The sequence below is a fragment of the Rhamphochromis sp. 'chilingali' genome (assembly GCF_963969265.1).
Source record: "Rhamphochromis sp. 'chilingali' genome assembly, chromosome: 3".
In the NCBI taxonomy this organism is placed as follows: domain Eukaryota; kingdom Metazoa; phylum Chordata; class Actinopteri; order Cichliformes; family Cichlidae; genus Rhamphochromis; species Rhamphochromis sp. 'chilingali'.
In genome coordinates, this window is record NC_137931.1 from 24923482 (window position 1) to 24938731 (window position 15250).

General features: G+C 39.8%; 1 long non-coding RNA gene across 1 annotated transcript; it reads right to left on the minus strand.

The window, feature by feature from the left end:
* Nucleotides 1-297: 297 nt before the first annotated feature.
* LOC308393519 lies at nt 298-6061 on the minus strand. The gene is made up of 2 exons (XR_013970993.1): nt 2588-6061; nt 298-2286 (listed from the first exon to the last, which is right to left on the minus strand). It is a non-coding gene; the product is annotated as an uncharacterized lncRNA (long non-coding RNA).
* Between the last annotated feature and the right edge of the window lie 9189 nt (nt 6062-15250).

Sequence of the window (15250 nt, forward strand, 5' to 3'; positions counted from 1 at the left end):
TCTGAACCTCTGTGTACTTCCTGTTTTACTTTGACAGTCTCTCGTCAGTATGCGTAATGTTGTGTTCACTCCTGCCCTGTCTCGTTATGTTTATCAGTGTCACCTGTGTTCCCCACCTGTGTGTAATCTCCCTGTGTTCTCTGGGTGTATTTAAGTTGTGTCTTCTGTTATGGTAGTTGCTGGTTCGTCTGTGTTGTTTCCCCTCGGTCTCCCTGCGTCCTCGTTTCTGGTTTGTGTTATTAGCTTACCCAGTTTAGGTTTCCGGTTTCTTGTTTTTCCACCAGTGCTGTTTTGTGCCCACCGTTGTAAATAAATATTCACCTGCACCAGAGCTGCCGCCTTTTGGGTCCTTTTCTACAACTCCACACGGCTTGCCTCGCAAACCGTGACAAGTTCACTTTTAATCCTTTAACCTTAACTTAAAAATAACAGTTTCAGTTTTACCATATCCAAATGATCAAAAACCCCAAAAGTCCTAAAATGATCCTAAATTATTAAACAATTAAATTATTAAACCCTAAACCCCCCTTTATCTTGATACATTTCATGTGTCAAGATACTATACAAAACTTAAAAATGCTCAGTTTCCCCACTCATGATCCAATCTATGTCATGAAAATAAACTTAAAACAGAACAGTTATCAGTCATGTGTTTCTTCAATTAATGATAACTGAGTTACATCAAAAAATATTTCCCCTTTAGCATTTGGCATTCTCCCAACAATATACTATAATCCCATAATCTAACCCCAGTCAACAAAACAAAACAGAAATTTTCTCTGGTAAAAACAAATTGTTTGTCCACATTTATTCATCCACACCTTCATCCAGTCACACATTCACATGCAGTCACACCATATTTTTGCTAATAGTGGAGCTTCCCGCGTCAGATTCTCCACCCTCAGCAAAATGAGCTCAGTCATTTTTTATTTTCCATAGGAAAATATTTCTTTATGCTTTTAGACTGGATTGACTCGCCTAAAATCCTTTTTACAGGGACTTACGACCTGAATTGTCCCCAGGTAGCTTTTTCCTCAGCCAATTGTAATCTGGAAAGCCGCCTTATATTTGCTCTCCCCGAGAATTTTCAGCGCTGTTGCAGGCCTGCTTAAAACAGAAATGAAAAAATAGAGCTGATTATTAGCTCATAAAAACAAAACAAAATCACCTGACAGGTTTTCTTTAAGTGCACTGTTACAAAATAATGGGCCCCTCCCAGACATGTCCATGTTTCCTAAAACTCCCTCTATTAAAAACAAAAACACCAACCCAAACCTAACTGACAAAATCAACCCATCACCACAACAACCTCAACAACCTTAAACGCACAAAAGTTTTGCCACCACATAATTTCGCCTCCTCAATACACCGAAAGTCTCATTAAAACCACACAATTTGCACACAAAAATCACCCCCTTATGCTCTTAAATTCAGCATAAAACCCCTTACGACATCATATAATCACTAAACTATAAATTATTTCCTACCCAAATCTGCACTCCTCTTGTCTGCCATACTTCCTCTTCTGAAAGTCACTTCCTCAGTCACACACATACAGGAAGCTCCTACGTCACCACTCACTCCAGCTAATGTGCATACTGAGTCATCTCTCAAAAAGCTGTAACAACAGAAACATATGTTTAAACATTACCACCTTATTAAATTATTTTATTTCTTTCTACAGTGATCACTAGTGTTGATCACTCAGTACGAGAGCACTCCTAAGTCACTCTTTTTAAAACTACTTTAATCACTTTTTGTTTACATAAGTCACTCCCTTTGTCATATGGCTTCTTCTATTCCTCAATTACAAACTCAAATGTATTTTATTAAACATTCACACCATTGTATCATTCATACAAAATAGCAAGCTGTTCTTCATTGCATATGTTTGTGTTCTTGGCCAGGTTTAATCAGTGTATATGCATTAAACTCCATGAGCTTGTCTTGTCTTTATAAGGTTAATGCATTTTCTGTTTGTGTATGTGAACTTGCATATGTTGCTTTTGCAGTGTGTCAGACTCCTGCACAATTCTCCACTCAAGCCGTCAGTTGTCTTTCCCAAATCTGCTAACCCAAATTCTAAGTTCCCACCTTAAATAGCAGCATTCCTTGTCCTCAGCCAGAAGTTAGGGCCCACTTGTCATGTTTATGGAGACATGGCGCTGTAAACAATTCAACCAGAAACTTGCCTTGGCATGTCCAGTCAAGTTAACCTACAGGTTTCTTCCGACCGCTGCCTGGGGAGAATTGATCCAGGTCTATTTAGCCCCTAAAGAAACACAACTGAGACATTTTCATTATTTTCATATGTACTTAAACTACCCGTTTCCCTTTCTCTGGTCAGAAATCCCAACTTATGTCATGTATATACGTGTAAGCAGGTCTTCATTGCTTTTCCTATGTATTTTGTTAATGTTCAGTAAGTGTAAGCTGCTTTCTTCATTGCCTCTATATGTTATAGTCAGGTTTAATTCATGCATCTTTTCCCTAATTTCTTAATTCAAAACTATCTCACTTCTGATTCTTTCCAGAAATAATTTCACATGTAACACTTTGTCTATGTATGTTTTCTATTCTTGTTTACCTCTTTGTTTGTGACGGTGGACATCTCTAAACCATCATGAGTTCAGGCTTTCATTTCAATCCAATTACACCCTGTATTCTCACAGTCGAACTCGTCCGGCTTCGCCTCTCACTGGTCACTGTCCTCTTCTCTCAGTGTCCTTTTGTTGTCTTGAATTCCAGCAAACACAGTCTGTTTCTTCTCTGTTTCTCTTCAGTATTTTCCTTTTGGATCAAGTCCCAGCCTGGCAAAATACCACATTCAGTGCCTTTACACAGTCGTGTCACACTGTTCTTACCAGCCTGCTGTCCACCGTGCATGTTTCATCACGTGGTTTCTTCTTTTCTGTTGATCCTCTCAGTCATCTCTTTCAAGATTACTCCAAGCATGGCAAATCTGACAATCAGTGTCCAGTGCTTTACCACCGTTCATTATCCCACTGTTCAACTGCCCAGCCTGTAATTTACAGTACATGTTTCCACCTCGTGGTTCCTTACATGCTGCTGCTGGTGTCGTCAGTGTGGTTTCCGTTGCACTGTCTTTTGCCTGCTATTAATTCTTCTCAAGTCCACGATGTTCTGTCGGTCTTCATCAGGAGATTAACTGTCCTTTGAGCTTCTTCTCAGGATGGGGACAAGTGCGAGGTCAAGCTGTAAAATTTTAAGCCAAAATCTGGCCTGTTTTCTCCCAATTATGCTACTCTAGTGGTTTTGGCGCCGTACTCAAAATTCCAGGTTGAGAGAAGTCCACCTTTATCTATCTGTAATCTGTGTTAACACACTAAAACATACAATTAATATCCTTTTCTTTTCTTTTCTCAAAACCTCCATTCGCTTTATCTGCCTAAAGTTTAACTCATCTGTTTCTCTCTCTGGGTGCTCACTCGTCACCTTATATGGGCATGCAAACTTCCTGTCACCCACACCATTTCCTGTTACACACACACAGCACGCAGCTGCTCTGCTGTTTCTCCAGGCTAATCAAACTTATTTTGTATTTACAATCTACAAACCCTCTGTAATTCTACTAACTTTTGATCTAAAATGTAGCCTCATTCACACAATGATTTCATAATCCTCTCACACACACACCTTTTAAATAAACTAAACTCTTATAACATCACTCATGCATCTCTTAAATTAAAAACACTTTCAAACTTTAAAACATCCTACTTTACATCACCAAAGAAATACCTCTCACACCTTTATTCATCATTCAAAACCTTCTAGTCACCGCATTCACACACTTAAAAATAAAACACACCAGCAACTAATGCTGGAGAAAAGTTACTACTGAAAGTAATGTGTTAGTCTTAAGTATACACAGTGCACTCAATATATTTATATATCTACATCCAACTTCAGTCAATTACTATACATCCCCTACGGCAACTCAAAACTTTATTTATAGTCCTCTAATAAACATAAATGGCATTTTAAACACACACTCAACAATGTTTGCAGCAGTATTTGTAAAACCAACTGTGGCTTAAACAGTTCACTGCTTACTCATTTGCATTTTCACACTCACACACACCGTCTAAAAATAGCAGCAGGCAGTCAGTGCATTACTGACTCGACACACAGAGATCTCTCACACCAAATTTTCTTATTCTATATTACAACGACGTCTTATATTTACAACCACTGTCAGATCTGTCAGCTTTAGCGCCTACCCAATTTCGACAAATTTAAAATAACCGCCCAGCGGATGAACTCCCTGAGTTTTTTGCGACCAATTCACCAGTATCTGTCCAACAGTTTCTGGCCTCATCTCTAAAGTCCCTAACACAATTTAAAAGCGTCAACCAACCCAAACTTTGCCTGAAGCTCTATTTTTGGCATTACACAGCCAAGGCTTACCCTGAAGTTTTAAGTTAAAGTTACACGCCCAAAGTCCAACTTCTGCTGACCAAAAAAGCGCAGGTACCGTTCCAAACGGTAAGGAGACTCTAACTCCTAGTTATTCTGGAGTGCCCCAAGCTCCACAGTGACCAACTGACTATCCCTCTTCGAGGACAATGCCTAAGCGTCCTTGGCATTGGCAAGCGTTACCTCTGAGCACTGCGCTTCCTAGAACCCCCTCGGTTCCGTTCTAAAATAATTTATAATACTTTGGAACAACAGTAAAACACCCAACAAAGTGTAAGACTGAAGCAGGTCCAACCTTATAACCAAAAAATAACCAAATTCCCTAAGATAGTAAAATCATTGAGCAGTCCAACTGCTTACCACGGTCCTAACCGTATTAAATCCTTTTAGCGGTCCAACCGCGTTCAATCATTACCAGCAGTCCAACTGCTTTTAAATCCTCAGTACTGTCATGAGATTCTCATCAAAATCAAAGCAGACATTTACCGGCAACTTTTACTGAATAGACATTTAATTTTATCATCCAATTCAGCACACTTCGGATAAAATCAACAGGCCTGTGCCTACCTCTTTTTAAAGGCGCCTGTCCCCTCAGTTTGGTTGCCGGGTCACGCCTGCCTGTCTGACCACAACGGACCATACATCACCGTCTACACCTCCAATCCTCCCTCCTCAACCACCGGACGAGCCCCCAAATGTTAAGGTTCAAAATTGAGGAGGGAGAGTACAAACCACTCTTGGTCCAGAAGCTCTTGGTCAAACAATGATTTTAATGAACACACGTGTGGGAAGACACTCTGTACGCAGACAGCCAGTAGTCCTCGACTTAATCAAAGCATGAACAGATATTTTATAGCATCAGGGTTTGATTTACTGACGCCCCTTCATGCGTCACAGATACATTTTATACATAGATCAGATCAACACCAGAATGACTTTTCACCTAGAAGATCATCTTCTATTTTCATGGCTGGTACTTTCCGTTATCTTAAAGTGAATTGTTCCTCTTTCTTGTCGAGACATAACTAATCTCTCCTCTAAATAAATCTGACTAATGTGTGTGTATGTGTTGACCTCACATGCTCTTTGTGTCACCTCTTAACTGTCTGTGTCTCGTCCTCAAATGCTCTTTCTCAATTCACCTGTTGCACTTCTGAGCTTTCACTAGACCAGAGGCTCACTGAGACTATGTGTATGTCTTCTACTAAATAAATGTTTTAACCAAGAACCTCTACTAAAACCTTAATATGAAATGGTCTGATATATAAGTGTTTTGTAAGCATGTATTGCAATTCCTTCTATGGCTCCAAGTCACTTGCACAATAGATTGTCCGAACATCGCGCCGAACAAAGCTTCCGACCCCCAATTAATTGACCGAGCTCCAACTCTTTAATAAGCACAGATATGCATTGTGTATAAAATAGTCATAACTGCTTAAGGCCTTCTTAAAGCTATCTGTTCCTCTGTTACAGCAATGATCATTTTGAATAACCTAGTAATTCAAATGGCCTCGTCTGGCCTGCTCCTCAAAATAACTATCTGCTTTCACTTCTGCATACAACTTCCTGTCAGCCTGCAACTCAGTCTTTCTGAAAGAGACACTGTTCAACCCCTGAATGCAATATAAACTCCAGATTATATTATTAATGCAATGATAATAATGATGATTATTTAACAATAGCAGTAAAATAATTTCCCTGCTCCACACAGGCCAAAGAGTTTCGTGGTTCACACACAGGAGAGTCCATCGCTGCAGCTACAGAGGAAATGTTAAATGCGTGGAAAATTCCGAAGAATAAAGTCCACGTTGTTTTGCGAGACAATGCCAGCAATATAAAAAAGGCAATGGACCGGCTAGGTGTTGCAAGTTTGGGATGCTTCGCGCACACTTTGCAACTTGTGGTGAATGAGGGACTGCTTGCACAACGTGGTGTATGTGATGCTGTGACAGTGGGCAGAAAAATAGTGGGTCACTTCAAATACTCACCACAGGCATATTCGCGTTTGGAGGACATTCAAATGGAGCTGAACATGTCACCCAAACGTCTGATACAAGATGTGCGAACAAGATGGAATAGCACATATTATATGATCAAGACCCTCACAGAACAGAAGCGAGCCTTGTGTGCATACAGTGGGGCAAAAAAGTATTTAGTCAGCCACCGATTGTGCAAGTTCCCCCACTTAAAATGATGACAGAGGTCAGTAATTTGCACCAGAGGTACACTTCAACTGTGAGAGACAGAATGTGAAAAAAAAATCCATGAGTCCACATGGTAGGATTTGTAAAGAATTTATTCGTAAATCAGGGTGGAAAATAAGTATTTGGTCACCTCAAACAAGGAAAATCTCTGGCTCTCACAGACCAGTAACGTCTTCTGTAAGAAACTTTTCTGTCCCCCACTCGTTACCTGTATGAATGGCACCTGTTTGAACTCATCATCTGTATAAAAGACACCTGTCCACAGCCTCAAACAGTCAGACTCCAAACTCCGCCATGGCCAAGACCAAAGAGCTTTCGAAGGACACCAGGAAAAGTATTGTAGACCTGCACCAGACTGGGAAGAGTGAATCTACAATAGGCAAGCAGCTTGGTGTGAAAAAATCAACTGTGGGAGCAATCATCAGAAAATGGAAGACATACAAGACCACTGATAATCTCCCTCGATCTGGGGCTCCACGCAAGATCTCATCCCGTGGGGTCAAAATGATCATGAGAACGGTGAGCAAAGATCCCAGAACCACACGGGGGGACCTGGTGAATGACCTGCAGAGAGCTGGGACCAAAGTAACAAAGGTCACCATCAGTAACACACTACAACGGCAGGGAATCAAATCCCGCAGTGCCAGACGTGTTCCGCTGCTGAAGCCAGTGCATGTCCAGGCCCGTCTGAAGTTTGCCAGAGAGCACATGGATGATACAGCAGAGGATTGGGAGAATGTCATGTGGTCAGATGAAACCAAAGTAGAACTTTTTGGTATAAACTCAACTCGTCGTGTTTGGAGGAAGAAGAATACTGAGTTGCATCCCAAGAACACCATACCTACTGTGAAGCATGGGGGTGGAAACATCATGCTATGGGGCTGTTTTTCTGCCAAGGGGACAGGACGACTGATCCGTGTTAAGGACAGAATGAATGGGGCCATGTATCGTGAGATTTTGAGCCAAAACCTCCTTCCATCAGTGAGAACTTTGAAGATGAAACGAGGCTGGGTCTTCCAACATGACAATGATCCAAAACACACCGCCCGGGCAACAAAGGAGTGGCTCCGTAAGAAGCATTTGAAAGTCCTGGAGTGGCCTAGCCAGTCTCCAGACCTCAACCCCATAGAAAATCTGTGGCGGGAGTTGAAAGTCCGTGTTGCTCGGCGACAGCCCCAAAACATCACTGCTCTCGAGAAGATCTGCATGGAGGAATGGGCCAAAATACCAGCTACTGTGTGTGCAAACCTGGTAAAGACCTATAGTAAACGTTTGACCTCTGTTATTGCCAACAAAGGTTATGTTACAAAGTATTGAGTTGTATTTTTGTTATTGACCAAATACTTATTTTCCACCCTGATTTACGAATAAATTCTTTACAAATCCTACCATGTGGATTCATGGATTTTTTTTTTTTCACATTCTGTCTCTCACAGTTGAAGTGTACCTCTGGTGCAAATTACTGACCTCTGTCATCATTTTAGGTGGGGGAACTTGCACAATCGGTGGCTGACTAAATACTTTTTTGCCCCACTGTATTCTGCAGAGTATGATCTGCCTGCCACACTTAGTGCACAGCAGTGGGGGTTACTGGAAAAGGTCCTGACAGCTCTAGCTCCCTTTGAGGAGTTAACAAAGGAGGTAAGCGCATCATCCTCATCTGCATCTGATGTCATCCCTATTGTCTGCGTCCTTAAGCGCGTGCTCTCCCGAGAAAACGAGGCCGACGATGGAATAAAGAAAATGAAAGGCACTCTTCTCGAAGCAGTTAACAGACGCTTCAGAGACGTGGAATCCGAGCCACTATACACAGTTGCAACACTGCTGGATCCAAGATATAAAGACAGGTATGTAAGGCTTCACTCATGTTATTTTAACAGATCAACTTGTTGTGTGTGTGTGTGTGTGTGTGTGTGTGTGTGTGTGTGTGTGTGTGTGTGTGTGTGTGTGTGTGTGTGTGTGTATAAGTGATAGTGCATTAGAGAGAGTGTGTCAGAAAATGGTGAGGACATTCTAGATTAGTTGTGATAGACTTGTCATTCAGTCAGGACACCACCATTGCGCATTATAACGTATTGTCTGATTCAGAGTAGTACAGCAAAGTATGTTGAGGTCTTTATAATGGGCATGGAATAAAAAGCAAGAATGAGGAATGATAGTTTAATCACACTGCTGAATGCTACTAATGATAAATTTAATGATTGTTTAATATTCAAGTTTGGACTTTTTTCATTTCAGGTACTTCACGAGTGTAGAAACCTCAAAACAAGCTAAGGATGCTTTGATGGCAGAGGTGAGGAAGATGGAGTTTTTGAGAACTACATTAAACTCCTCAGAGCCAGCAGAGGGGACATCAGCAGTCTTGGAGCCAGCAAAGAAGACTCCACGGGTGGAATCTTCCAGCCAAAGCAGACTTGAAAGTGTTTTTGATGAAATCCTGAAGGAAAACACTCAAGATCCTGTTCCTCAGTTAGCCACGACAAGTGCACGTATTGAAGTGCAAACTTACCTTAGTGAGCCAACCATTCAACGCTCAGATAATCCACTGCTGTACTGGCAAGCCAACAAACTTAGATTTCCCACTCTGGTTTCTACAGCAGCTAAATTTCTCTGTGCACCTACCACAAGTATTGAGAGTGAGAGACTCTTCAGTACAGCCTCCATTATCATTAATGAAAGGAGAAGCAGGCTGACAGCTGAGAAGGTTGAAATGTTGATCTTTCTGAAGAAGAACCTACCTCTCATGTTAAAGTGAAAAAAAAAAGTTACAACTGCATTATTACAAGAATGTTGTTTGCTCTGCTAAAATTTCACCTTTTTTCAGTACCAAAGGGGTTTTGAAATTTGTATAAAGTTGCACTTTTATTTACTTGAATTTTACTTTAAATACTTCAAGATTTAAAGTTCTGCATAATGTTGCACTTTTATTTTGATGAATGTTACTTTAAATACTTCGAGATTTAAAGTTCTGCATAATGTTGCACTTTTATTTTGATGAATGTTACTTTAAATACTTCGAGATTTAAAGTTCTGCATAATGTTGCACTTTTATTTTGATGAATGTTACTTTAAATACTTCGAGATTTAAAGTTCTGCATAATGTTGCACTTTTATTTTGATGAATGTTACTTTAAATACTTCGAGATTTAAAGTTCTGCATAATGTTGCACTTTTATTTTGATGAATGTTACTTTAAATACTTCGACATTTAAAGTTCTGCATTATGTTGCGCACTTTCAGGATGGATATTTTGATAGTGGTGACAGCTAAACAGTGCTAAAGTTTAAATAAAGAGATATGCATTGTTGAAGTGAGCAATATTTTGGGTGCAGTCTTTTTCTTGCATGCAAGTATAAGAGAATAGCTTTAGTGCTTTGTCTTTTTAAATTTGACTTTGAACTTATACAAAAACAGTTTAAAAAATAGATATATCGGATTTATATCGGTATCGGCAGATATCCAAATTTATGATATCGGTATCGGTATCGGACATAAAAAAGTGGTATCGTGCCATCCCTAGTAGATACTAAATAATAAACGATATTGTGCAGCACGCAAGATAGACAGCGCACAATGTGCTTTGAGGCAGCAGCCAAGAAAGCTGAAGTCCGCGTCTGTGAATACCCGTGTGTACACCTGTGTGCATACCTGTGTGGATCAGCATGCTTGCATTCCAAAGGTTTCTCCATGTAACGATCTGCTAGGGAGTGTGGGGGGGCCACAGCCCCATCCTCCAGGGTATGAAGCAGGTATGGAGAAGATCAAAACTCCAGACATCCAGAGGCCCCCAGCGCAAAGTGGGCGATAAACAAACAAGAAAGACGGGACTTGCGACAGAAAAGCCGATCAGCTGATCAGTTTCATGTTTGAAGTAATAACAGGAGAGGGAGGGGGAGTGAATGAGAGAAGAAGATGCAACTGCGCAGCAAAGACAGAATAACTCCAGCTTTGTGTCTACTTTTTAATTCTAACTGAAGTACGAGACAAATCGCTTCCTTTTCACTTCAATATGGAACTGCGATGGCCAGTCCATCTGTGGCTCAATATATCAGTTGTTAACTTAACGTGGAAATACTATGCAAACATTCGGGGATGAACTTACACACTTGTTTTACTTCTCTGGGATAGTTTTCGCTGAGATGAAATGCCGCGGTTAGGAAGCATGTAGCGAGGCTCCAAATGCTCCAACAGACCACCGACAGGTCTCGCAGACAACAGCCGCTCTATCACGTGACACATACTGCTCCGATGCGCCGAGCTGGGTTACGCTAAGTAGCATGTTTTGTGAAGTGATTCTGTGATACTTCGGATCGGATTACATTTTTTATTTCTCTCCGATATCCGATCCAGTAATTTAGGTCAGTATCGGACCGATACCGATACGTAATATCGGATCGGTCCATCTCTACCTGACACATAAGGGATCACTAATGTTTGTCGCTAAGGGAGCAGTTGTTCTTCTCTCCTGGATCGGCTGGAACTTTTTTTAGCCGCCTTCCCAGCTTTGACAAATGTCCAGCTGGCATAACCACATTTACTCAGAGCCTTCTTGATGTGATGTTCTTCTGCTTCCCTGTTCGCTCTATTTTGTACCATCCTGATCACACCCAGTTTGTGCTCTAGCAGATGATCAAACCTTAACCTCCTAATACCCGAACTCTTTCATGGCATGCATTTTTAATTTCTCTTGGCTTTTGTGGCTGTTTGGGACCTGATGAATTTAAAAACAAAGAATTACCAGATTTTTTTTTTACCTGATTTTTGATTATGAGAAAAATGAGATTCAAATAGGACAATTGTTTTAAATTTCAATAGAACAGTGGCAGTATAATGTCCTCGTAAGTGGATATCAGGCCCTTGTAGAGCAAAATCTCGTATTTTGGTCTAGACAACCCAAAATGTGATGTCCACATATTTGGATGCCAGGTCCTAGGAGGTTAAATACTGTTCCGTATGTGTAGGTTTATGGTACACATCAATTTTTCAATGTCCCCCATTACTGATGGAAATCTCACAGTCTTAGAAGGCTAACCTGCCACTTTCCTTATCCTCCCTGGTGGACATGATGTATTTGTCTAACTAGTTAATGTGATCAGTGAATTGTGGTCCATCCTGAAATTTGACTTCCACCCAGGTGTCATCCACATATCAGAACCAATGACTTGTGGTCTAAGGAGCTTGGAAAGAAAAGTGTCTGCACTTCTTTAAGTTGCTTGAAGACGTTTCACCTCTCATCCAAGAAGCTTCTTCAGTTCAAGGTCACCTTCACCCGTCTTCACACCTTGGCTTGTGTGAATAGGTAGAGGATCATTAGTGGGGCCATTGTTCCTCTTGAGGTTACACATCCACAGGGCTTAAATCTGGGACTCTCCACCACTTGACCCTTGAACTGAAGAAACAATGCCCTGGATGACTGAGAAGCTTCACAGACAATGACTTGGTGGTGTTACAGGGTAGAAAAACAAAGCCCTCTTTCTTAACAACTCAAAATCAAAACTCCCATGTGCCTACTTTGTGTAAATGTTGAAACGTGATAGGCTTGTGTGACCTTAGATTCACCAGCTGTCCCCACCTTTCTTCCTCCAGTGTTATTTGAATGTCAAATTGTTTCATGGCTTTGTTTACCCTGTAATCCTTTGGTGGCAAAAAAGATCATTTATCTACCTCAATTCCTCTTAAGTATTTGCATTTAAACAGACATGCCTTAACGTGCCTTGGCAACACTCCACTTTCTGTGACTCATAATAAAGCAACTGAACAAAGAAAGTAAGAAAAGTGGGACCCACATGAACAAACATAATAAACGAATCAAAATTACTTCGTGTGCATGCTTCATTCTACTCCAATGTAGTGTACAATTTTATTTCATGGGGGGGGGCATTTGGGGGGGTTACTAAAACATTGGGGTGGCACACAGAAAACAGAATTTCCAGTTTTATTATGCTGTTGTCAAATATAGGTTACTTATAATATATAGCAAAAACGAAAGAAAGAAAAGAATTATATCCCTAATTAATGTTTTTCTGTTAAAGCTGATATCACTGAAAATGGGTACATATGAAAACCGAATAAGAAATCCATAATAATCTTTTTGAAATAAGAAGTTAATGTTTTCAATTCATAGTAGGGTGACTTCCTCTCTCTTGTGCTCACATTTCTTTAAATTATTTTGCCAGGAGGTGGGGCACTGGGGGAACCAGCAAATCTTGGGAGTGCCCCTGGGCTGAAAACGCTGGAGACTATAATCATAACTATAATATTAATAACTATGCCAATAATAATAATGAGACAAAAGTTCAGATTAGCTTTCACTGGCAGAGACAGCTCTTAAAGTAAATTAATAAAAGATGCTCAAATTGCAGACTCTTATAGATTGGAAAAGTCAAATTTTTATTGTATATGTTGTGTGCTAATGGTCTGAATTTAATCATTAAATTATTGCTATCAGATCCCTAAGATGCTGACTACATGGCATAAATGAAACAAGTGCTTTTGTATAGGTAGCTGCTGTTCACATCTGTGCAAACACAGGTGTTTGGTTCAATAAATTCCTGCACCTACTTCCCATTTCCTAAAATATAATGTAAAATATAAAGAAATGTGAGGTGGCTCAAAACATTTAAAAAACACTGTATCTGTAAATTTTAACCAGACAGAAAAACGTTTAAACACTTTAAAAACACAAGAAAAAAAATGGTTACTAAAATCATCTGCCTGTTGATTTCTTTGCATTTCCTGATGTTTCCTTCTTCCAGGGTCCCAAACAAAGGTAACAAAAAATATTATTTCTCGAGGAAACGAATAAAAGAGATTTATTTTTATTTTTAATAAGCTTAAGATTGTTTAACTTGATAAGACAGAAATGGGAAAAAATACACCAGAGATTAAAATATGATAAATATCCAAGCTAACATGGTCCCAGTACTTGGGTCTAACTATATTTTCAACAGTTATGCTGCACAATTAACATTTAAACAGACACATTTTTACAACTGAGTATAAATGAACTTTGATATTGCTGCAGGAGAAATAACAATTAAATTTTTCTTTTTGTTTTGCTTGTTTTTGATTTAATCAACATAGACATTTTTTATTTACATATCAAAACAAAAAGTTGAAATAGAATTCTTTCAAAAAAAAATCTAGCTTACATAATTTTTTGACAGGATAGAAATGAAACAGGCGATATAAATAACCAAACTGTACTAACTACAATAAACAAAAATGTTATTAAAATTCATTTTGCAAAGTAAACAACTTCAGTAGCAAATAAAATTGAGTCTCTCCACACAATCATGCACCTCCCAAACACCTTGAGTCCCTCCTGTCACTTGTAGGGCTCCACACTTCATCTTGGGGTGCGGACACAATGGTTTTCCCCCATCACCCCAGGCCTCGTAGCCCATCTCTTGTTTGTCCACCCACAGCCACTCTCTGGACAAGAAGCGCAAGCCAATCCAGACATGTTCAGTGGTGTTATGTTTCTTCAGCTCTTTCTGGATCAGCATCATCTCGGTCTCTGATGCCACACTGGCCAGGTCGTTATGGTGCTCCCTGCAGTACTTTAGTGCTTCCTCCCAAGTTTTTTTTTTAGTTGCCACCACTGGCCAGTAGCAGAAAAAGTGTTCCTTACCACCTCCGTCTGAATCATGCCACCTGTTTTTCTCAGTATAGCCATAATTGTCATTACTCTTATTGTCAGGTTGTTTAATTTCCCAGAAAAACCTGGACACCTCTCCACCTCCTGACCACAACCATTTGTTTTTGTCTGAGGACCTCCTTATCAGTCCTATCCAGATCTTTTCAGTTGTGCCACCGGAGAGCTCCTGAAGTATGTGGATGTCGTGCTCATTATTAACAGGAGCCAGGTCTGTATGGTGCTGGCAACAGTAATCTAAAGCCTCTTTCCAGCTGTATTTCTCCTCAATGTAAACATACTTGGTAAAAGTTCCAGACAAGCTCAGCAGGAGCAGGATGCAGGGAAAAATTGGATTCATTGCTGTCTTGCTTCAAAGAGTTCTCAAGAGCAACAAAGATACAGAGAGGTTTGATGATATCTGCTGGAGCTTTGACTTTTTATGTTTGTCTGTCAAAACGTATTTGCATAGGGCAGTACTTTCATTCACTGAATCAGTCAGCATCCAGTACAGCTGTTGCACAGTTGCTGTTTCCTTTTACTTTATTACCATTTTTTTTAAATAACATGTATTTTCTTTTGAAATCAGCTGACTGAAAAAATGATGAAAACAGTTCATTGTTCTCTACACTGCAGCAGGTATAAAAACTTCTAGTCAAAATGCAGGCAAACAAGTTTGTAAATGTGTGCACATAATATTAGGAAATAAAGATTACTTGATGATTAAACATAAATTAAATGTTTAGCCTAATTGTTTCTTCAAGAAATTTTACTTTAAGTAGATTTTTAGATTCAGGTCATTTTTCTTGCTTTTCTGGTTAATATGGAAGTGAATGCCAAATGACCTATGGCATCGCCTGCAGTTACAAAAGACTCTAAGCAAAGTAAATTACCTTCATTTATAATTACAAAAAAAAAACCACTCACAAAAATGTCTCTTAACAAGGTTGACATGCTTCGGTGATTTTGTTGA